General features: G+C 42.2%; 1 long non-coding RNA gene across 2 annotated transcripts in view; it reads left to right on the top strand.

The window, feature by feature from the left end:
- The first annotated feature begins 1,338 nt into the window (after positions 1–1,338).
- The window catches only part of LOC136794341 (uncharacterized), a 251,596-nt gene continuing 227,284 nt past the window's right edge, over positions 1,339–25,650 (top strand). The window contains exons 1-2 of one of the 2 annotated variants that reach the window (XR_010840955.1): positions 1,339–1,464; positions 16,422–16,527. This is a non-coding gene — a long non-coding RNA (uncharacterized lncRNA). The remainder of the gene's footprint in view (positions 1,465–16,421; positions 16,528–25,650) is intronic. The other variant, XR_010840956.1, reaches the window with a different exon arrangement.

Here is a 25,650-nt window from a genome sequence, read left to right as displayed (position 1 = left end):
TTTTTAGGAGGAGCAGGTAGTCATGATTTGTAATACCTTTAAATGGAATAGGTTATTGGAATGAGATCAGATGTAAGATCTGTAAACTGTGTACATCGACAGGATAATTCGCACAGCTCTGAAGGGCTGGATTAGATTTCTGAATTGTCTTTTTCTAATTTTTCTCCCAGTTACTTAATAAGAAAATTAAAAAGAAAATTCTATATTAAAAAAAACTTTACAGGGTATTCAAAAGATGTTTGAATGAAAAAAAATTACAGTTGAAGGTTGAATATTGGAATAGAAATTAGGGGTTGCAGAGCTCTGAGTCCACTTTAAATATTTAATATTGTTTTGAGATTACTTAACCTCTTCATCTACCTTTCTCAGTTGTGAAATGGAGATTGCACTATTAATTTACCTCACACCTTCATTTTAACAATCATGTGTAAAGTGAGGTTAAAGTTAAATGTTCCTATTTATTACTGGTTGTATCTAAGGTGTCAACTCCTATTTACCAAGTACTGCTTTTTAAAAAAAATAAGTTTATTTATTTATTTTTGGCTGTGTTGGGTCTTTGTTGCTGCGCGGGCTTTCTCTAGATGCGGCGATGGGGGCTACTTTTCGTTGTGGTGCGTGGGTTTCTCATTGCAGTGGCTTCTCTTGCTGTGGAGCACGGGCTTTAGGCACGCAGGATTCAGGAGTTGCAACATGCAGGCTCAGCAGTTGTGGCTCACGGGCTTAGCTGCTTCGTGGCATGTGGGATCTTCCCGGACCGGGGCTCGAACCCGTGTCCCCTGCATTGGCAGGCGGATTCTTAACCACTGTGCCACCAGGGAAGCCCCCAAGTATTATTTTTAATATAAATACGGTTGAGTAATTTGTTGTAGTATTAACGTAACTAATCCATAGGTTTGTAGACACTTGGTGGGAAGAAATGTATCTCTTTTAAATTGTATGTGTTTCAAATGAATCGATATTGTTGATTTGTGGGTTCTAAGCACACATTTTAATAATTCAGATGGCAGCTATCTCTATAAAATACAAAGCACACGGGTTATAACGTTGCAAAAACAGATTTCTTATTTCTGCTCTTACAAACTGTTTTTTTCCCTTTAAACGCATAACCCACTTAAGTTGTCAGATTGTCAGTGTAGCTGAGGGAAGTTCACATATTCTAAAAACAACCCAAGATTTCCACAGGATTCACTATGGTTTACTCTGCGCCCGCGCAAGTGATTTAATAGGAACCTAGGAAGGTATAGGAATAGATTCGGCCGGAGCCCAGCCATCTTGAGATGAACCACATGACCTATAGGGCTCTTCCGGTCATAGCGCCGACGCGCCACATGGTGGCAGCGTTCCTGAGAAGGACTTCCGCCCACAGTCCGGTTCCGTCAGTGATTCCGGCAGGATGGAGCGTCCGTGCGTTTAATGACTGAGCCGTGAAACAACTGTGAGGTCCTCCGCTTCTTGGAACGTCAGGTGAGGAAATATTTCCCAGCAATGACCCGCTACACATTAACAGGGAACACAGAGGCCAAGGGAAGCAAAGCATTCTTTTGTGCTTTGTTGCCTTTCGCAAAGCCAGGTGAACGCCATGGGCTCCTTCCCCGTTTCCCACGCTTGCTCAAGAGGCTGCTGATTCCGAGGCTCACTCAGAGTAAAGGCTTGTGAATTCATGGTTAAAGAACGTGTCTGGGATGCTTCAGAGATGAGAGGATGAAATGATATGTGACAGAGGCAGTTCTGTAAAGTATGAGATGGATAGTGCGTCATTCTGATTTTTGGAGAGGTTCATGCTTCTTGCTTTTCGTCATTAAACACGCTGCTGACTTTTTTTTCTGAGTAAGATTTTCCAGCTGTCAGAATTAATGTGTTAAGTGATTTGAATCCGAGAGGCTTGATCTGTAGCATTTCCGCATTATTTCCATTCTCGATTAGGTTAATCCTGGGTGGTTAAAATCAAAAGGTCAGCATGATCAAATTCCTTCTAAATCTTGTATGTGGCAAGGAAAAAGTTTAGTTGTTAAACTGGAGTGAAGAGTGCGTTGTGATCATAAAATATAGACACTATAAGAGGATATGTGGAAACACAAAGAACATATTTTTTTTCCTCGAATTACATGAAAATTCTCATATAATAGGAAAATTTAAGTGTCCAACTGTTTTGGTGGACTTTATTGTACCGACTTCTAGTTTATTTGAATATTTCTATTTTACTAAGTTTAATAAACTATTTCGATTCTTGCAGCTCTATAAATAATTATTTTTTCCCTTGAGTCAAGGTTCAGATAAAAAGCTGATCTTGGTACCGTTGCTAATCTGTCGTAGTGAAGTTGGGAATTATATCTAACAAGAACCCTACCACTCATCATTTCATCATATATAGACTAGGGAAGCAGGGAATTATTTGTTAGAGGGAGGGAAACAAGGGTTGAAGTTAAGAAGGTGTTTTGTTTTTTTTTGAAGTTCAGACATGAAAGTAGAACATTTCAGTACAAAATAGACACGCCATAAAACTTTTTATCCCATTGCTCAATAAATTAGTCAACAAAATTTTAAAAAGTGGTCTTAAAAATGGTCTTACGGGGCTTCCCTGGTGGTGCAATGGTTGGGAGTCCGCCTGCCGATGCAGGGGACGCGGGTTCGTGCCCCGGTCCGGGAGGATCCCAGGTGCCGCGGAGCGGCTGGGCCCGTGAGCCGTGGCCGCTGCGCCTGCGCGTCCGGAGCCTGTGCTCCGCAACGGGAGAGGCCACAACCGTGAGAGGCCCGCGTACCGCAAAAAAAAAAAAACCTTCTTACTATCAGAAACACTTAAAACAAAAGAAAAAAGTTTCATTTTAGGCCCATAGAATTGTTATAGAGTAAATACATCTTCAGTAAATTGTTAATGATTAACCACTCACCTCTCCATCCATAGCAACTAATTCTGAGCATAGAGTTCTTGCTTATCAGTATAATGCGTGGGCTCTGTGCTTGAGCCCATATATCATATATTGATAGCTATTATTTGTCAGTACTCAAAGATCTAGCAGTATTTCTTTGTTAAATTATCATCACTAACTGTGAGGCCATTCTAACATTCTTTAAATATGATAGATTCTTTAAAGTGGACTTAAATTATTAATTGTTTTCTTAAAATGACACCCTTCTTACCTCCTGGAACCCATTTACTCATGAAGATCAACTAAGAAAATTTGAACTTGTGCAGCCAATGGAGTGAAGGGGGCGTGGCTGAACAGTAAATTCAGTGGGGCGTGGACAGGGAAGGCATAGGGCGGAGACCTCGCGTCTACGCTGGTGTTGAAGGGATTAGCGTTTGGGGATTGGAATCAAACAAGAAGAGTTTCTTCGCATCCAACAGCAATCAAAGCAGCATGGGGCTCGACACCTGCAGCAACACGGGCAGCGATCCGGGAGCCCGCAGTCAGAGAGGACCCGGAGAGGGGCAGGTGGAAAGCTGAAGAGATGTAGAAATAGGAAGTCTAGCAGCTGCAGACCCTTGTAAGTTGTGGTTCCCGGTTGCCGCACTAAGCAGCCAGCGCCAGGCATTTTGCAGAATGTATTTGAGGGGAGAAAATCTTTGAAATCAGTTTATGAGAATTCTTATTTAAAATCCGATGCTGGAGTCATTTTTGGTAGAGAATTCATTATGAGGTTGATATGAAAAAGTGACCGTTTCTGTACAAAACAGAAGAAAATCGTTAGAAAGGGGACAAAAACTGGATGACAAAGGAACCATCTACATCAGGTGTTTTTCTAGCTACACTTGGCTAAGAGTTTTTGTTTGTTTTGCCAATTCCAATTAAGGAATACCTCACGTGAACGTCCCTATTCCATGGCATAACATTTACGTTTTTAAAAACATTATTTAAAATAATCAGTGCCTAAAGTTTGACGTCTTATTTAATGCTCGAATTCCTCAATAGATGTCAGGTGCAAGACATTCTTATCCCTCATCGGTTTACGTGCCAACAAATATTTATGCAGTTAATGAAAACATTTAAATCTATAATAAATATATATAATTCTTATGTAAGTTGAATAATGAATGTATGATGGTTATTTTCTTTTGCTTTCATGAAACCCCTAATTGCACTTATCCTCTGGGTCGTACAAGAAGTTGCTATCAGGGCAGAATGGATTAGGCCTGAGAACTTCAGACACGATTCCTGCAACCAAAGAAGGCTGGCCAGGTGAATGCTACTTTTTATAGGACACGAGGTCCTCTGAGATTCAGCATCCTCTGTCTCTCCAGCCTTCTCTCCCACCAGCTCCCCTCCTTGTACACCATGGGACAAGCACACAGAGCCACCTGGCGCTCCCCGGTGGGCCACGCACTCTCAAGTCCCCGTGCCTTCTGTTACAGCACGTGGCCCCCATGTCTAGAATATCCCACCAGTCCCATTCACACCAGCCTGTGAAATATTTTCACATCTTTCCAGACTTAGTTCACATCAAGCATAGAGGCATCCCCCTATCAAGCCTTTTTGGACCTAAATAGAAATAACCACCCCCACCTTTGTACACCTAATGCACCCTGTGCACGATCCAGCACAGCCCCTCTGATACTTCATTGCCCTACCATGCTTGTTTCCTGACACTAATAAGTCAACGCCCTCGAGTAGCGCCTGGGTCTTTTTGTGTGTGCGCGGTACGCGGGCCTCTCGCTGTTGTGGCCTCTCCTGTTGCACAGCCCAGAACTTCTGCCTTTGCTCATTAAAAGGAGAGCTATTCAAAATAATAACAATAAGGATGGGAATTATATATGTTTTCATGGAACACCTATAATGTACTAGATTTGAAAGTATATATTATGTCTAATATGCTTAACAATCTATGAATTCAGTATTATGACCTTAATTTTTCAGTTAATTATAATAGAAGCTATCTACTTGCAGTCACTTCTATATACATGATTGTATTCAATCTTTGCAAGCACAGGAAACTCTGCTCAGTATTATGTAACAATCTAAAGGGGAAAAGAATTTCAAGAACAATAGGTATATGTATACATGTAACTGAATCACTTCGCTGTACACCTGAAAGTAACACAACATTGTTAAACGTACTCCAATATAAAATAAAAACAAAATAAAACAAAACAAACAAACAAAAGAGACTGAATAATCTTGTCTCTAGTAGGTTCAAATCTAATAAAGATGTAAAGCTTTATTTTTCCACATATGCTACCCAGCTAGTGTCATGATATGGTCATGACACAATGTGAGAGAATGTTAATACATCTCTCCTAATCTCTCACTGTGTTGAATCACCGATTCAGAATACATGATTGCTGATTGTGGGTTAATATCGTTAGCTTCATACTTAATACAGATAATGACCTTAAATATTAGATGTCTTGATTAGCTAAATTTTGAGTGACTTGCTCATCGTATTTTAACAGGTACCAAAAATCTAGACAAAGGCGTATTTCATGGTGAGCCTTATGTCTTACTACATTTGGTACTTATAGTATCTACCATAATAATTGTGGTAGGTACTTCTGGCTGTGCACAGAAGATTCATATTCTGCAGAGTAGTTGCTGGGAAGCAGCTGCCCAGATGAAACTACATTTCCCAGGCTTTCTTGCACTGGGTGTGGCCATGTGACTAGTTCTTGCCAATGGAATGTGAAATAAAGTGATATGTTTCACATCTAGGCTGAAGTGCCTAAAAACTAAGTGTGTCTCCTCCATAGTCGTCTTCTTCACCATTTGGCTGAACGGAGAGGACTCTGAAGCATTTTTGGAGGGCAGAAATTCGAGGAGGAGATAGCTTGAACTATCTGTTGACTGGGAACCCTGGTATTGGATGGTGTATGAACCAGAAACATTCTTCTATTGCCTTATATCACTGTTATCTGTTACAATAGCAGGTGTTACCTTAATTAATGTAAACTTGTACACATAATAATGTTCAATCCATAGTTTTTGAATGTCAGTGTCTGTGTGCCAGATCACTAGACACATGAGACTGGATTTAAATTGTGGCGCCATAACACACACAAACACACACACACACGATTTCTATATTATAATTCCTATCTATATAAATTTCTATTCATTTCTGATTCCCCATTTCTAAAGCACTGAATTAGTCCTTGTGAAATTCTCATATATTAAAATCAAAGTTGATTATTTTATACAATAAGTACCTCACTCAATTCTAAAAGGTGACGGTGTGTAGTACCAGTAGATATCTTAAGTGATTAGGATACCAGGTTTCTCTTGATCGTCTGTTTCTGTTTTTTCCACTTTTACCGGAAAAGAGTTAGTCTTGATACAGGTTTTAGTGGATAGAGTCCAATGTTGGAAACCAGGGAAACTGAGTTCTTTCTTGATTATACTGCAAGCTCCATTAAATGTTGTTACGTTAGTTTGCCTGTGAGAAGAGAGAGGCTACAGTTATCTCTCAATAAATAGTAAATTGATCTTGCAACTTCTGATTGTTCACACGGCATCATTTGCTTTTACTTCCTAATTAGACCACCTGTCTTTTGGGTACCTTTTGTTTTCTGGCCTTGTGTTCACCAAGGGGCAGACGGGCAAGTAGTGATGAAGTTAAGAGCAATTTACCTGGTTATATTTGAGAACTTGAAGTCATGTTCCCTGAAAGTTTTGGATGACTCCTGTTCCCTGCTAGGAATGTGTTTACAGATTAATTTTAGTCTTAGTTGCCTTTTACCAGATCAAATATTGTGTAAGTGGTGAATTCTAGGAAACTTGAGGAGTTTTTAAACATTTCACCATGGTTCCCGCTATGGAGATGACCATAATTAGAGGAAACGGTAGGTTAAGTTAGAAACTGTGTATGTTTGGGAGCTGGAGTTTTGACACTTCCTTGTACAGTTCACTGATATTCCCCAAACTGTAGTGGTCTTTTGGTCTGTGGATCATAGCTTGGCCAGGGGTGAGCCAGAGTTTTTAGTGAGGCAGTGAAAGAGGTCGTGTGTGGCATCTCAGCAGAGCTGGAACGCCCACTCGTCTCGGTTGGGAGGAAGTGGAGACTGGGATCAGGAAGGTGGCCTTTTCCCGCTTCTAGACAGTGCCAGAGCGTCTCAGGCTGGCGTTTCACTTTACTTTGTTTATGTGGAGTTGGTTCAGAGACAAGTGAAATTGTGGTGTCTTAACCTCTAGAAAGATTTCAAACATACATCTTGCTTCATCAAGCTTGGTCACTTAAGAATCCAGTTTATATTTTAGAGATGATGGCATTCTGAATTTAGAAAGATGAAAGTGACACACTTTCATTTAAATCTCATAATCTTTGAAAGTTTGGGGATGTAAATTAATGAAAACATTTAATTTCTTTTTAAGAAGAAGGATAAGAATCATACACACAGGAAGTCTATTTTCCTAAAATATATTTTACCTTCCTAGTAGTTTCATAAAATTGGGCAACTCATTTAATTCTTGTGGTCCTGTCTTCTATCCTGAGTGTTAGCCTTGTGAACAGGAGAACTAGGACCGGGAAATAAAATCAGTTAAATTTTATTCTACTGTACCAGCTATGTGTGAACGTATGGCTATCTGTATGTAGCTCTTTCGCTCACACGAAGGACAAGTTTTTTTTCTTTAACAAAAATCCATGAAACATAAAAATACATAATACGTATTTGAATGATCTGGGAAAAGAATGCTACGAAATTCATAAAACTTATAAGGTTTGAGTAACTTTAGCACAAAAATAGAAAACGTCTAGTTATATGGACTAGACATGGACTTATAAACATTAAATTTAGTTGCCCTGAAGCAACATAATTTTAATATCAAATGCTTAAAAACACTAATTTCAGTCAATAGAGTTTAAAAATATGGATTGTAGGTACTTATTTGGCTAATTAAAAAGTATCTTTGAAAAAAAAAACAGGTAGTAGGAATCCCAAAAGATAAAGAGGAGACCTCTATTAAAGATAGCATTTCGGGCTTCCCTGGTGGCGCAGTGGTTGAGAGTCTGCCTGCCGATGCAGGGGACACGGGTTCGTGCCCCGGTCCGGGAGGATCCCACGTGCCGCCGAGCGGCTGGGCCCGTGAGCTGTGGCCGCTGGGCCTGCGCGTCCGGAGCCTGTGCTCCGCAGCGGGAGAGGCCACAACAGTGAGAGGCCCGCGTACCGCAAAAAAAAAAAAGATAGCATTTCCCAATCTAGTACTATCGTTCTAGTCCTAGAATCTCCCAAACAGCTGGAAGAGGAATGGTAAGAAGACAGGGCATTGAGAAAAAGAGGGGCAGTTCTTAACTTGTGGTTCTCTTTTAGTTCTAAGACAACTCGGGTTCTAGATGGGCAGAAAATCAGTAAAAATGGCAGCAGTTTTGGTTCAAATAAAAAAAGATATCTTCTGTGGTAAATATATATATACCACATATATACATTGTGTGTGTGTGTATATATATATATATATATATAATGCGATATTACTCAGCCATAAAGAGTGAAATAATGCCATTTGCAGCAACATGGATGGACCTAGGGATTATCATACTAAGTGAGGTATTTGTCAAAGACAAATATCATGTTCTGTCACTTATGTGTGGAATCTAAAAAATGATACAAATGAACTTATTTACAAAACAGAAACAGACTCACAGACATAGAAAACAAACTTATGGTTACCAAAGGGGAAGAGGGGGGAGGGATAAATTAGGAGTTTGGGATGAACAGATACACATGACTATATAAAAATAGATAAACAACAAGGACCTACTGTATAGCACAGGGAACTATATTTAATATCTTGTAATAACCTATAAAAGAAAAGAATCTGAAAAAGAATATATAAATATAAACATAACTGACTCACTTTGCTGTACACCAGAAACTACACAGCATTGTAAATCAACTATACTTGGATAAAAAGATAAAAATAAACAAATAAAGATATCTGCAATGATAGTCAAATGAGTGTATTCAGAAAGCAGCCCAGGAATTGGCATGAGGTAGGAGATTTTTTTCTTGGTATCTAAGTTTTTTAATCAGGTCCAAATGGAAAGACTTCAGCTGTACTCATCCTTTGTTTTACCCTTCTAGATCAGGGGTCAACAAGCTTTTGGGTCAAATCCATTACTTACTATTGTAAATAAAGTCTTATTGGAACATGGCCACGCCCATTTATTTATGTAGTGTCTATGGCTGTTTTAGTGCTACAACAGTAGAGCTGAGTATCTGGGAAAGAGACCACCTGGTTTGCAAAGCTTAAAATATTTACTATCTGGCCCTTTACAGAAAAGGGCTCACTCCTGTTCCAGATGAAATCGCTTTCCTTTTTTAATCTATTCTTTAACTCAAGCATGTAAGTCAGTCTCTCACCCTAGTTCCATCACTGTCATTTCTAGCTGCATCAAGCCATTTTGTGGTCTGATGAACGGTATTCCGTGCGCGGTGTCAGATCCAGGGACCTGGCTTTGAGCCATGCAGTACAATGCTTTCTAGTTTGTTTTCACTCATCCTGATAATGCCTTGCTTTACAGTCAGCATAGGACACTGCATCAGTGGTATTAAGGATGTGTTTACTGATCTTTGGAACTCTTTCTGCTTATGAGCAATAGTTCATTAAACACAATCTTAAGAAAGTACTTGGAATTTCTGCCATGTGAAAATAACCCTTACTGCATGTGCTCGTCTGATACCTGTCACTTTTCCTGCCCCTTCCATATAGTCCCTTCTGATGATACCTGTTGTTCTCATCTTCTGCTAATTCAAAATCTTAGTATCTTTTGCAAATCTTGGAATTTTAGTATGAGTAACGATCGTACTACCTTTATTAATGTCTTTTAAACATTTAAAGTGCTTTCAGACTGATGATATGAATTGATGCTTGTAACGGTGTTTGCCTCTGGGAAGGGGATCTGATTGGCTAGAGACAAGGATGGGAAGGAGACTTAAATTTTCACAGAAATAACTTTTATAGCTTTTAAATTTTGTATCATGTGTGCCTTAGTTACCTATTACTGTGTAGCACTATTACCACAAATGTGGAAACGTAAAATAACACACATTTATTATCTCAGAGTTTCTGTAGGTCAGGTAACCAGGTGTGGCTTTGCTGGGTCCCTTGTGTCAGGAGTCTTCACAAAGCTGTAACTGAAGTGTTGGCCAAGGCTGGAGTCTCATCTGAAGACTGGATTGTGGAAGGATCTGACTTGCAGGCTTACATGATTGTTGGTAGGATTCAGCTCCTTGAGGACTGTTGGACAGAGAGCCTCAGTTCCTAGTTGTTTATTGGCTGGAGGCCTTTGTTCCTCTCCAACATGACAGCTTGCTTCATCAAAGCATGCAAACGGAGAAGGCAATGGGAGGAGTCTGCTAGTAAAACGCAAGTCAAAATTTTATATCCTATACTTCTGTGGGACATCCAATTACCTTTGCCTTTTTCTGTTTGTTATTACAAGTCGTTAGACCATTCCCCACTTGAGGGTAGGGAATTACTCTAGGGTGTGAGTACCAGGAGGTGGGGATCACAGAGAGGCTGTTAGAGTCCGCTTGTCACAGCTGTGTGTATTATCTATATTTAGTAAAATTAAATCAATAGTTTTAGACATTCAAGACGTAAATGAAAATGAAAGTCTCAGTATAATGTGTGAAATACGATTTCATTTTTCTAAATAAAAAATGACAGGGCTTCCGTGGTGGCGCAGTGGTTGGGAGTCCGCCTGCAGTTGCGGGGGACGCGGGTTTGCGCCCCGGTCTGGGAAGATCCCATGTGCCGCGGAGCGGCTGGGCCCGTGAGCCGTGGCCGCTGAGCCTGCGCGTCCGGAGCCTGTGCTCCGCAACGGGAGGGGCCACAGCGGCGAGAGGCCCGCGTACCGGAAAAAAAAAAAAAAAAAAAAAAAGAGTCCGCCTGCCGATGCAGGGGACACGGGTTCGTGCCCCGGTCTGGGAAGATCCCACGTGCCGCGGAGCGGCTGGGCCCGTGAGCCGTGGCCACTGAGCCTGCGCGTCCGGAGCCTGTGCTCCGCAACGGGAGGGGCCACAGCGGCGAGAGGCCCGCGTATCGGAAAAAAAAAAAAAAAAAAAAAAAAGAGTCCGCCTGCCGATGCAGGGGACACGGGTTCGTGCCCCGGTCTGGGAAGATCCCACGTGCCGCGGAGCGGCTGGGCCCGTGAGCTATGGCCGCTGAGCCTGCGCGTCCGGAGCCTGTGCTCCGCAACGGGAGAGGCCACAACAGCGAGAGGCCCGCGCACCGCCAAAAAAAAAAGAAAGAAAAAAAAAGTTTTAAAGAGTTCAAACATTGCATTATTTTCTTTGAGTCTTCGTCCTCTTTTCTACTCTTCTGAAATAGTCACTGGCATCTCTCTGTGGAAGTATAAAGAAGTAATGTAATTTTGCAGAATGTGATTTACTGGTATAAGTTAGCCAAATTTGACTTTATGACTATATTCCAGGAAAACAGAAAAGCAAAACTCAATAAGGAAATAGACTGCAACTAAATTTCAATAAATGTCCCAGAGACGGAGCTTTGTGTCAGGATCCTTTGTACATTGATTTAGTAGATTTTTGTTTCTTTTTTGCTGTTTTAAACACATTATCCCTTGCAGCTCGTCTCGATGATGTAACATAATTGGATCACCGACCAATGACTGCATGAGTTCTAAAGTTCCACTCGTTTAGATTGAACGACGGCTCTCTGGTGGGGAAAAGATCACTGTGCGTAGCTGCAGAAAAGTGGAGGAGGGAACGGGAGTGTGCCATCCAGGGCCTGATTGCTGTCAGCTCCAGTCCTTTCATCCGCTGGGCTCAGCTCTGGACCAGAGGGAATGGCCCCGTAGGCTGCGTTCCCAAGCCTCTGCGCCTCCCGCCTTTAATAGATGGTGCTGACAGGAGACAGGCAGGCAGGAAGAAGGGAGCAGCCTGGGATTTCTCCTTCTCTCTCCCTGCGTCAGGCAGCATCTCTGACAGTGCCTGTGCCTTCCTCCTGGCCTCAGCCTTCCCCTGGTGGCCCCAGGCCCTGGGCTCTCTTACCACCCACTCTCTCCTCTGGTTTTGGGGGGGCAGTGGCCCCTGATGGTGTTGCCTCATGGAGCCTATATGGCGTCTCAGATCTTCCGCCTTCCATGGTATCAATTCCCTGTGTTAGAATCTTCCTGTTATACGTACTGGTTTCTGGCCTTCCGGATAGACCTTGCTCGATACAGGGAACATGGAAAGTTTTAGGAGAATATCAGAAAATCAAAGATCCATGTTGCTTTCCCCTTGACCTCGTCTTCAGGGTGTTTCAGATAAACAAACGAGCAACTGTTCGTTTAGCGCTAACGCTTTCTCTGTTTCAAAGATCAGAGGCTGCTCAGGGTCTTGCAGAGCAGACGATTCCTAAGAATGTTTGGCTAGAAGAGCATGAACCTGCCCTTTGCCTCAAACCGAGTTTTCTGTTATTTTCTCCAGGAACACAGAAAATTTCCTCTTTTTTTTTCTTTCTTTTTTTTTTTTTTTTTTTTTTTTTAGTGGAGGGGAGAGGCCATCATTTCTAGGCCAATAATTCTTAAAATGAATCTGTACAGGAGAAGAGAATACAGCAAGGCAGAGTGAAATGCGGAAAGAAAGGAGTTCAGAGACGAGGGAAGAAAACAGGAAGATGGCTTGCAATCGGATAACTTAACTATCCTCTCGGAGAGAAAGGCAATAGCCTTTCTATTTTCTCAGAAATGTTACTCATAACACTGTCGTTTGTTAACACATTTCGGATACTTGCATGAAATCATAAGCCATAGGCATACAGGAAGTGATGTTTGCTACAGACATTGTAAATACTAATAATCGCCACCTCTCAGTGAACTCTTTGTTTGCCAGCAAAGGAAAGGAAAAACCTGTCATAGTGAAAGCGGTAAGCTTGACAGACAGGCAGAAGTGGTACAAAGCTGATGGAGGTGAGGGGCCAGCATATTGCCTTGGTTTGCATCAGTGTAAAACTCCTGACTCCAGAAAATTTACCTTCTATCTTGTGAGCTAAGGGCCTTATTGGCTGACCTGTGAGGCAAGCCAAACCTAGAACTAGAATTTATGTAAGTCACAGATGGGCTCACTGCTTTCTGGAATCAAATATAAACACCTTTCTTAAATGTCCCAAGGCGTGATTGCTATCCAGTGTACCGTTATCCTTAAGAGCAAGGGTTTTGCTGCTAGGCTGCTTTGGTCACTTCCTCACTGAGGCATCTTGAGCAAGTAAGTTAACGTCTCTGGGCTTCCTTTGTAAAATAGGGACAGAAACAGCACCTCCTTCAGAACACTCTAGTCAGGATTGAACATGCACATACGTATACAACTTAGACCAGCACCTGGAATTCAGTAAACACTCAATAAATGTTAAATACTATTATCGCTCAGAAAGGCTACCTGTGATTTTAGAGCTCTGTTAAATTCCAAGTATGCAAACTACTCTTTAGATAAATGCATGAAGTTATATACCATATTAAATGTAGGAAATCATGCTGGTTTATAATTTCTATCTTACAAGCCAAAGGAGACGGAAAAAAATACTATATTGACAGTTGGGAGATTTGACAAATAGGCAGCAACAAAAGAACATTTAAAACATGGAGAGATGAAATTTCTTTCTTCAGGAGTGTTCTGCACATACATATTGAGGAGAAAAGTGACTGTATGTTATAGTAGCAGAGAAAGCAGAATAACTGGGAGTGGGGAATTTGCAGCAAAATAAAGTCACCACATTTAGCTGGACAGTATATTGGGAAATAGTAGGTCTGAAACGATGATTAACATTCAGCTGAGGTTCCTTCTGTTTCTTGAGAATTTTAGCTTCCTTAAGTCAAATGATATTTTTTTACAGATAGAAGATTATGAACTATTTAGGGAAATAGCACATGTCTTAACCGGGCGACATCACCTTTTCTGTGAGAAATGTAAATGAAACTTTCAAGAAGTGTTTAGATAGAAAACAATTGATGGAAACTTTCTCTCTCTTTCCCTCCTTCTCTTCTTCCCTTTCTCCCTCTCTCTTCCTTCCTTGAGGTGGGTGGAGGTCCCAATCTTCATATTAACAAATATCAACCCAGCAATAAGGGCTGCCAGCTGTATTTTGAGTGGACACGCGTTCCGTCACTGGCGTTGTTGAAACATCGATTTTATAGCAGGTTCTGACCAAGTCCTGCTAGAGTGACTTTACTGGTGGATCGGGTCCATGTAGGATTTCCCATATGAGAACTCTGGAAATGAAAGACTTAATTGAAAATAGCTAAATGTCACTGTTTGTAAACGCATTCAAGTTTAGGAAAGTGTAAATAACCACGCACATGCTTTCAGGAAATTTACGATCATACATTTCCCCTCTAGAACAAAGTTAATACTTGTTGGCTCAAATAAGTGGGTGTTCCCAACTCATCTGACTGAAACAAGTTTACAAGCCAGTGTAGGATGGCCCTATGAATCTTCTAGGAGAAGATAGGAAGTGTTGGGTTAGCCAAAACTTTCATTTTTTTCCATAAGATGGCCCTAGTAGCACTTAGTTGTCTTTAACTTCATTCAAAACAATTTTGTTAGATTGTATGTGACAGCTGTCGTATCAGCGTGCATTTTAAAAAAGGACATCAAAATTGGTGAATTTTGGTGTAGCTATTTTAATATTGAAGATGGAAGAAAAAAGCAACATTTTCGGCATGTTATGCTTTATTATTTCAAGAAGGTAAAAACACAACTGAAATGCAAAAAAAGATTTGTGCAGTGTATGGGGAAGGTGTTCTGACTGATCGAACGTGTCAAAAGTGCTTTGTGAAGCTTCGTGCTGGAGATTTCTCGCTGGACAATGCTCCACGTTCAGGTAGAGCAGTTGAAGTTGATAGCAATCAAATCGAGACATTACTTGAGGACAATCAACATTATACCACGTGGCAGATAGCCAACATACTCAAAATATCCAAATCAAGTGTTGAAAATCATTTGCACCAGCTTGGTTATGTTACTTGCTTTGGTGTTTGGGTTCCACATAAGTTAAGCGAAAGAAACCTTCTCGACCATATTTCTGCATGCGATTCTCTACTGAAACGTAAAGAAAAATTCCATTTTTAAAACAAATTGTGACAGGCGATAAAAAGTGGATACTGTACAATAATGGGGAACGGAAGAGCTCGTGGGGCAAGCGAAATGACACACCAACCACACCAAAGGCCGGTCTTCATCCAAAGAAGGGGATGTTGCGTATACGGTGGGATTGGAAAGGGGAGTCTCCTATTATGAGCTCCTTCCGGAAAACCAAACAATTAATTCCAACAAGTACTGCTCCCAATTAGACCAACTGAAAGCACCACTTGACAAAAAGCGTCCGGAATTAGTCAATTGAAAACGCATAATCTTCCATCAGGATACTGCAAGACCACATGTTTCTTTGACGACCAGGCAAAAACTGTTACAGCTTGGCTGGGAAGTTCTGATTCATCCGCCATGATCCCCAGACATTGCACCTTCGGATTTCCATTGATTTTGGTCTGTACAAAATTCTCTTAATGGAATAAATTGCAATTCCCTGGAAGACTGTAAAAGGCCCCTGGAACAGTTCTCTGCTCAAACAGATAAAAAGTTTTGGGAAGATGGAATTATGAAGTTGCCTGAAAGATGGCAGAAGGTAGTGGGACAAGAGGGTGAACACGTCGTTCAGTAAAGCTCTTGGTGAAAATGACAAATGTGTCTTTTATTTTTACTTAAAAACCAGCGGCACCTTTTGGCCCACCCGAGGAACCTGTGATTTTGAGCTCACGAGCGTTGAGCAGCACTTCTTCACAGTGGGCTCATTGATCTACCCGCCTGCGGCACTCGAGGTAGCAGGCAGGCCATTTTTTTCCCACTTTCCGTTTTATTTTACCAACTACAGCCTCACTTACCTCAACCATCAATGTTTCTTAAACATTTTTTAATCTATTTATTTAAAAACTCTATAGTGCTTTACAATTTTTAAAGTTTCACGCACACGATTTCCTATAATCCCATAATAACCCCCTTTTTTTGAACCCCTTAGCCATTTATTGTTCCTCTCCCCTTCCCTCTCCCCACTGGTAACCACTAGTTTGTTCCCTGTGAGTCTGCTGCTTTTTTGTTTTACTCACTAGTTGGGTGTATTGTTTAGATTCCACATATAAGTGCTATCATACAGTGTTTGTCTTTCTCTGCCTGACTTACTTCACTCAGCATCATACCCTTGAAGTCCATCCATGTGGATGCACCTATTTTGACCCCAATCCCTCCTCCTTGGAATTTGGAAACACCTGTGGCTTTGGGCTAGGTTAATGCTCTCACCTTCTCAAGTGTGCAGTGGTAGCACAGAAGATTTATTAAAGATGACGGCAGAACAACATTTATAGTCTAGAAATGAGAGCACATGTTTGTAAGTAAGAGCAGTGGGGGTGAACAGTCATTAGGTGCCTGGGCTAGACGGGAGATGGGTTCGGGGGGCTCCAGAGGCCAGCTCACTGTCTTTCTCCTGGTTTTATTGGCATAGCCTGTGGAATTGCGACCACACCACTGCTCCTGGACCCCCTCCTACGATGAGACTCTGTGCCATTTTGCAAACAGGCAGAAGGAGGAAGCCTCCGAGCAGCTATAAGGTAAGTGTGATTAGTCACGACGTCTTTTCAATCACCAGTTTGTGAACAGAGGAAAGAAAAACGAACGTAGTGAAGGCGGCGAGGTTGGACAAATAGGCAGCAATATCACAATAGAGGAGAGGAGGCTGGGCTCAAGTGGGACAGCTTTTCCCTCTGTCCTGGGTGTTCACGCTGGTTGCATGAGACACCTGGACAGGAAGGGATGCCGTCCCGCCCGCCGTGTGCAAGGAACGGCATGTCTCCTTGCAGGGGGCACGGGTTCAATCCCTGGTCGGGGAACTGATATCCCACATGCAGCCTGGCGCGGCCAAAAAAAAAAAAAACAAAACCCCAAAACCACTGGTCATTAGGTGGAAAGTTCTATTCCTGTTACGTAGAAATCCTTCTTTAGCTGGCTGGAGAGAGAAAGTGTAAAAATAAGTAGTCTGTTCCGCAGGACTGTTTTGCGTGTTAGACAAGACACTTATCTAACTGTGTGTGCTTTAGAGGTACTGAAACATTTAGAACGTGCAAGAATCTTCTCAGTCCATTTTCATTCTTTTCACTATCTTTCACATCAGCGTACTAGGATCTTTGTTCTCGGTTATGTACCAGGATATTTATTCTCGATTATGTGGCAGTCTATCAAGACAAAGATGAGTGTTGAGACGCTAGTCTTTTTTTTTTTTTTTTTCCGGTATGCGGGCCTCTCACTGTTGTGGCCTCTCCCGTTGCGGAGCACAGGCTCCGGACGCACAGGCCTAGCGGCCACGGCTCACGGGCCCAGCCGCTCCGCGGCACGTGGGATCCTCCCGGACCGGGGCACGAACCCGTGTCCCCTGCATCGGCAGGCGGACTCTCAACCACTGCGCCACCAGGGAAGCCCGAGACGCTAGTCTTATCAGGGCTACTTGCTATTAAATTTAGGAGCAGAGGTGCAACACACGTCACCTAAGTGCCTGTTTTCCACCAATATTGTAGTGGCGCAGTGTTGACTGTTTACTTCATTGGAACCTTTCAGAAGGAATCTGAACTCAGTCGAAGTGGGTCTGTGTAACTGTCTTGGGTTGATATGAGATTCTGTGTAAAGTAATACGCCAAATGGTAACTACCTATTAGACACTTTCCTTTTTTCATATCTACTTCAGATTCACCTTCTAGGCACTCCACAATGCCTCCGGACCCTTAAGGGTGGAAACCCACCTTCTCACAGGGCATTCATGCAGTACTCTCTGGTTATGCCGGCAACTCCAGGGGCCGCTGTTTGGATGTCATCAGATCTCCATTGTCTCCTCTTGCTCTGATATCTGGATCTGCTCAGTTTTTAGTTTTTACCTCTCTCTTGATTCTTAAAACTGCAATCCTTTTTCTAAATCACTTTTCTCCATTCGGAACTCTGCCCCCATTCCTTCGTTGACCAAAATATCATCAACACAAGGCATATTTGTATTTAGCAGAGCACACCGCAGCTTTGAAGTTGTACAGTGGAATTACATTATTACTGACTTCAAGCCAAAACTTAAAATTTAACGAGTCATCATTTTTCTACCATGGCCTCCGTTGTTCATCCATCCACCATTCCTTACTGGCTGTCTCTCCTTCGGCTTGCTGCCTTCACTTCTGGTCATAGCCACACCCTCCCTCTCCTGTCCTTTCCCTATATTGTCTCATATTAGTTTGCTCAGGCTGCCATAACAAAGTACCACAGACTAGGGAGCTTAACCAACAGGAATTTATTATCTCTCAGTTCTGGAGTCTGGAAGTCCAAGATCCAGGTGCTGGCAGGTTTGATTTCTCCTGAGGCCTCTCTCCTTGGCTTGCAAATGGCCATCTTCTCCCTGTGTCCTAGCATGGCCTTTCCTCTGTACACGCATCCCTGGTGTCTCTTCTGTGTCTTAATCTCCTCTTCTCATACGGGCACCAGTCAGAACAGATTAATGTCAACCCTAACAGCTTCATTTTAACTTAGTTATCTCTTTAAAGATCTATCTTCACATGCAGTCACATTCCGAGGGGTTAAGGCTTCAACGTATAAGTTTGGAGGGAGGGGGACACAATTAAGTCCATACTATTTCCCAGGTCCTTTCTTTTCTGTTCCATTGGCAGTTTCCAAACCCCAAGTTTCAGTTCCTTTTCTAAAGCAGGGCAACTTTGTTCTCCATTAAAAACCTCTCTGTTTGTTTGAAGCAAAATGATATCTACATTCAGACTTCATTTTTCCTAGCTCAGGTGAAAGTTTCAACGGTATAGTTTCTCATCCGCTACAAATAGTCTCCATGGCAGGACTCCATCAGTTTTTGTACATATGAGGGACAAACATCATTTATTCTCCTTGTCCCAAAGTTCCCTGGGGACCACTGGATGGGACACAGTTGGCCGAGATGCTTGGTTTTTCCTTCTTCCAGGTCATATATTTTCTCTTGAATTTATTCACTTCTGTTATATAAAGAAGTTGTAAAACTTCTATATAACTCAGAGAGAAAAGGAGATACCTTGTCAGCTGCTAACACACAGGTCTCGGGAATTTTTTCAAACAAAAGGTTATCCATTGCATAACTTTTACCCACCATCAATAAACCAAAGTAACACCTGAGTCACCATACCTCCCCGTCCCCAGTCTCTCCTGACAGCTCCTCCTTCAATTCCACTCCTTTAGAGACTTCCTTTTCTTTTCTTTTTCAAGATATTTATTTCTTTGGCTGCATCGGGTCTTAGCTATGGCACGTGGGATCTTCGTTACCGCATGCAGGATCTTTAGTTTTGGCGCGTGGGCTCTAGTTCCCGGACCAGGGACCGAACCCGGGCCCCCGTCATTGGGAGCGCGGAGTCTTAGCCACTGGGCCACCAGGGAAGTGCCGAGACTTCCTTGTTAATTCAAGGGCACTCTCAGCACTCATCTCTCAAGAAATCTTTATTGGCCAATTGATCTATATTGTCTTTAATCTTTACAGCATTCCTGTAAGGTGGATATCATTCAACGTATTATGCAGATGAGAGTTAATAGGTCAAAGTCTCAGTCTTCTGCTCTTTAGCGACAGGATCTGAATTTAATGTGTGTCTGCCAGGTGCTACTGTCTCTGCACTTCACACTGCACAAGAATAGCGGATTCACAAGAGTCTGGAATTCTCAACACTCCTAGTCTTGTGTTCAGTATTTGGATACTGTGAGGTCTATCCAAGCTTATGTCCCTCTTGCCCCTTTTCAAAAATTCAAAGGAATATTTTGGGGAATTATCTCTGAAGCAGAATCTGCTAAGATTATTCTTATTAAGTTTGCATTTTACTTTCCCACGCTGGTTGACATTAGTTACATATTGGCAGCCGTGGCTGTCCCCTCCCGGTTTTGGCAGGGAGAGAAGACGGTCACGCCAGTCAGGGCCCTACGCAGCAGGAGGTGAGGCACGGCCGTTGGTTGGAAGCCCTGAAGGGAAAGCGTCCCGGGTCAGTACCAAAGGACAGTAAATAATGAGACACTATTCCAGGAAGCCACAAGCTAGTGAAAGTTTTGGGAAAGAAATGCAACATTCATGAATCAAGAGGTAGTTCAAAAGGTGAATCAAGATGAAAAGCCCAGTAGGAGAGGCAAGAGAATGAAACATAATGGTTAGGGTCCAAAGGAAATCAACATAGACAGGTTGAAGGGGGGGTTTAAGAACAAAACCTTTGATTGTGCTGATGTTGTCCTTTATGCATTTCTAAGCATGCATCGTTAGGGCCCAGTTAAAATGTCACCAGAACTGGAATTTTTGGACCTACCTTTGTATAAGAAATGATTGTGTTGTAGGTATCTAAGGTAAATGCTTGGTGAGTGTTACTTGATTCTTCCAAATTCCTTTTTTTCCCCTAAGTAATATGGTGGGAAAGAGAGATGCAAACATAATCAGCAGTTAATTTTTATTGAATGCTTAAATTCTCCTAACAACCCTATGAGAGAAGTATGTTATGATTCCCATTGTACAGATGGGAAAAATGGAGGCACAGACACGCTAAGTAACTTTCCCATGGTTGCACGACGGTCAGTGGCATGGCAAGGATTTGAATTGATTACTCTGCAGCTTAAGAGAGAAAATAATGACACAGTGTAAACAAATGAGGGTTCAGTGAATTCTGCTTCGATGAGGATTAGGGAATGTTACCCTAGGTAATGCTCTCATCACCCAGACACTGAAAGTAATGCATGAACAAGGATATGTCCTGACTTTTCTTTTACCAAATAACCCCAAGTCTTACAGACGTTCCCACTCCACAGGGCTGGGATGTGCCATTCAAGTTAGGGTTTGTTTCAGAAATCCTAGATATCAAGTGCTACAGTGATTCATTGCTTACCCTGACATTTTTTTAAAGAACTAGTAGAGATGGATCACATGTTAAAACCCACGTGATGATTTTTATACCTCCAGCAGTTTGGATAAGAGGAGAGGGTACTTGCTGAACAAAACGTTTTCCTGAGAGTAGTTCTTCTTGTATGTATTATCCTAAAAGTAAGAGTGGCCTGGACCAGACATATTAGTTCAATTCTCTTTTCACCGGCATGGTTCTTTAACAGACCTCCCCATGAGAAAAGTCTGACAGAAAAAGGAAGTTGATTCATTTCTTTCTCAAAACATTGATCAGTGAGTATGTTTTTATACCTGTTTGCTAACAACGTCTTTACACATCTGCTAATACAAGTGGCAGAAGTTTCCCGAACATTTCCAGCGTACCACTGGGGAATGAAGCTGTGCAGAAGAGGACATCTAGGACTCACCCCTTTCTAGATGTGACACGCTGTGTGGAGGGCCTTGGATGGATGTCCAGCAGGGTGGTGACACACTCAGACTCGCATTTTAAATTCTCCTTTAGTGTGACAGTTATTAAGTTTTGAAGATTTAAAAATATTCAGCAGTAATTAGCATATAGGCTTCAAACCCTTCATATAATAGAAATATAATAAATTATCACCCCCTTCTGAGGAGAAAAGCTAGGTTAAAAACAGTACCAAGTACTTGAGTAATTATACTTTGCTCTATGGGTGATATGGATCATAGAGTGTGGCTGCGTTTGAGGAGGTAACTAAGTTAAAATGAGGGCATTTGAGTAGACCCCAAGCCAGTATGACCGGAGTCTTTATACGAAGGGGTGATTAGGACATGGACACAGATAGAGCGAAGACCATGTGAGGACACACAGAGAGAAGGTGGCCGCCTCCAAGCTAAGAAGAGAGGCCTCAGAGGCCATCCACCCTGCTGAAACCTTGACCTTGAACTTCTGTTCTCCAGAACTGTGACACAGTACGTTTCTGTTGTTTCAGCCAGGGGTCCCCAAGCCTGCACTGGAACCGGGCCGCGCAGCCCCTGTGGAAATACTGTCTTCCGTGAAGCCTGTCCCCGGTGCCAGAAGGGTTGGGGGCCTCTGGTTTAAGCCACCCAGTCTGTGGGTGGCTGACTAACACATATCTCAACGGCAGTAACCATGAGGAAGAAACCATTATTATCTCCATTTTACAGATGAAGAAACAGAGGCACAGGGACATTAAATATTAGCACAAGGCCAACAGGCAGATGGGAAGCTTGGACTTGAATCTAGACAGTTGTCTCCGGAGTCTGAGTTCTTCACCATTCTTTTCCTCCCCCTCTGATGGGACATTCTCCGTCTTTGGGCTTGTTTTCTAACGGCTGTTATTCCTGGAGCTTGACTGGGGGCTTGAACTGCCTTTTTTGATGAGGACACTCCTTCGTGTCTATGACTCTAGCTCTTTTCTTTATGGCTGGTTAGTTTCTCCAGAGAGGAGTCCTTTACTCGCCCACATGGTAGATATATTTCTGGCTCCCAGCATTTGAAATCAGGGCCAGGGAAGGGGAGAAGGCCATGAAGTCCTAGAATTTTCTATGCAGACTTCACTTAATCTCATTTTCAGCCCCAAGGCTCTCCATACTCATTGTAGCCCAGCGTTTCCAAACCTGAAGCCTTTCTGATGGAACGCCTCCAGAGACTATGCCTTTGGTCAATGCAGTGCAGTGTGGGTGGAGGGGATAAGGAGGGCTGCTGGCCCTGATCAGCGAAGTGGAGGAAGTTACCCAGTCCTTCCAATACAGACTTGCAGCTGGTCTTCTGGCGTCAGCCTCACGCCGTAGTCCCCCCGTTAATAGCTAACGCTTCGGCTCCCGGGCCCCCTCGTCTTCGTCGGCAGTGCCACACTTCCTCCTGGGGTCGCCACTCCTGCACCAGCCGTTCCGGTCTCCACCAGTCCTTCTCCTGCCCTTCTTCCAGTGTGTTGGCGTCTTTGGTCCACTGTTCCTTCCTCTCCTATTTTCTCTCTCTGAATTTACAAGCTTTGGTTTTATTTTTACAGCCATGGTAGTGAGCTTGAGAAGAGAAAGAGGATGTCTTTGATCTATTTTACTAGATTTTCTGACACTGCCTGTTCCATGACGTTGTTCGAGTACTGGGTTTGGTTTCACTTGCACTTCCTTCAGCTTTTGGCGTGATTAAATCAGTTATGTTCGATGGGAGGCACGTACAGGTGGACATCTTTTTTATTTAGTCCAGACTTGCTTTGCCGCTGTGGAACTAGGACGGATCTTATGTGTCTGTTGTTAGAGCCACACAGACGTGGTTCTGAAGACAGTGACAGCTCTTTCTCAAAGGAATGCTGTTCTAATATGTTTCACTAATTTAAGGTTCATTTAGGACAGTATTTAATGAGAGCACTCATAGAAGAGCTCTCACTGGTCACATGTTATCTCTGTTTGCTCAGTTCCCTTATTGGTAGTAGATTTAAAAGCTCCGCTACCAGTGCTTTCCATTGTGCTGTTTTTAGTGGTACTTTTTCATATGCAACATCTAAGGGCATATAAAGTTTCTCAAATTTTGGCTGAAGGAAATAAAGAAAACCTTAAAACACTGACTATGGATAAAAATCACCTTCTTAGAATTGCTTATTGCAGCTCTAATGCCGTGGTGTCCCAGGAAACGTGGACTATTGACACCTTGCAAAAGCTGTAAATGTATATCTTAACAAACAAACTCCTTTTAGAGGTATCCAGGATTGGATCTTTAGCTTTTCTGGAAAACATCCTAGAGAACACCATTTCCAGGTGTTTTGAACACTCATGATCTATAGGAGACACCAGAGTATAATATTCTAATAGTTAAATTAAAAAATTTTGATGCTCATAGACTCAGGAAGTGGTGAGCTCCTGCGCACCACTATGTGTGAGGTCATGTTGATGAAAAAACATTTACCTGTTATTTTGATGAATGATGTATCCAGATCCTATTATATCATTATTAGGCCACAAGTAGAAAAGTGAGAACACATGGGATTCAATTATAAAAGTTTGTTTACAGAAGCTTTAAGGGCACATTTTCAGTCTTCTCTTTTCCCTTTAAACCTCTGAGCATCCCAGCATGTATAATGCGATGACACTGATGCCGATTTTTCTTTTTTTTTTTTTTTCTTTGTGGAAGGCCATGTTTCTTGAGTTGTTTATGGCCATGATTTAAATGTTCTTGGAGTCCCATGAGTATCTTGCAGTAGAATTAAAAAAATACTTCAAATAGAATTATTTTGGGGGTGATTCTGCAGTTTTTTTGTGTGCTTAAGTATTCATTTTTCCGGAACAAGAAAAATTCTCTAGGGATTTGCATAATTTCAGTCCCTAAGAAGAGAGTGTGGACAGGCAGGTAGATTTCAAGTGTAACGTCTATTGAGTTAAATAAGGTGCCATTTGTTTTGGTAACTAGAGAGGAACCGTTGACTTTGTCAAAAAGATGTAATGCTTGGGTGTTTTTAAAATTCGGTAAAACGCAGTTTCCGACTTCGGGCTGAAAAAAATTCTCTTACTAGTTTTTTAGCCATTATGCAACGGGGAAGAGGCGAGCAGAGAATGCTTCCTTTGTGCTGGAGCTAGAATAATGTAGAAAGCTGCAGACCTTGGGCAAATTACTTCTCAAAGTGTGTGGAGAAACCTGCCTTTAATTAAGACCTGATGGAGTGAGCTGCAGTATTTTTATAGCAAGGGTGATTTAAAAAATATTCCTTGTGAAAATATTATACAAAATATTTTAGTTTTAGTTCTTGTTAGAATAAGATTTTATTGACTTTCTGTCCGAGGGATGTGAGGGGCAGGGCAACAGCTTCTCCTCTGAATACAGTCCTCCAAGAGTGGTGCCTCTTAAACAGCATCTAAAATGTGGTATGTTGACATGACTGTTAAGGCTATTATGAAAAGACTTGAGAGGAAGCAGCATGAAAGCAAGAGTGACAGACTTACAGAGAGGGAAGCAAAGGGAGGGTCCCTTTGTTGTAAGCTCACTTCTGCGTCATCCGAGGGTTTGCACACGTCGTTGGAACATGGCCAGGCGTCTGCTTTCCGAGTATTTTTATGTCGAGGTATCAACGTGCTTTATAAATACAGATTCCAGAACAAAATACCTTTAAGACTCTTACTGAATAAGTACAGTCTGTCTCAGCTGCAGGTTGACGGAATAATGGGACATCCAAATCCAATAATTTTTCATGGACCTTTTTTTTCACGTCTCTTGGGATTACACAAGACCTGGCTTCTGGTCTGGGTCCGTCATAGGCATCACGGAGGTGCTACCGGTCTGAGCTCTCAGGTGGGAAACGCCACTGGCTCCCCTGTGCTGAACTTGTCCATCAGCACCTTCACTGCTTGACGTGAAGGTGCGAGTGACTTAATTCCAGATCCATGACGCCACTGCATTCAGAGGTCTGGCAATTTCCAAGCGTGCTGCCCTGGATAGGATATAGGGTTCTGCTTCTTATGGGGACCGCCACTTAACCATCCTTTTAAACTCGAGGAATCCAACTGTCTCCTGGAGTGAGATCAGGCCTCCCTTTGACTTCAAAGCCCAAGGTCCCCACCAACCACTAATTAATTGGGCAATTTACTTTCTTCCTACTCTACGCTTGAACTCCACAATGTATTAACACCTCCCGGGGCAAGAGATCCCAGCATTCATAAAAGAGAGGCCAGGTATTATTTCGGTTTGAGGAAATAACCTTTCCATTCTTTTGCTAGTGAGTCCATTTAGCAGTGGGGGAAATTCATTAAGATTCTGTTTTATATTTTACCGTTTATCTATGGCTGTAGATTATCACAGATGTAATAAGAAGGTAATGCAACTGCAGTTGCAGTT

This window comes from Kogia breviceps, chromosome 6, assembly GCF_026419965.1.
Source record: "Kogia breviceps isolate mKogBre1 chromosome 6, mKogBre1 haplotype 1, whole genome shotgun sequence".
Lineage (NCBI taxonomy): Eukaryota > Metazoa > Chordata > Mammalia > Artiodactyla > Physeteridae > Kogia > Kogia breviceps.
This window is presented reverse-complemented; position numbering and strand designations above follow the sequence as displayed.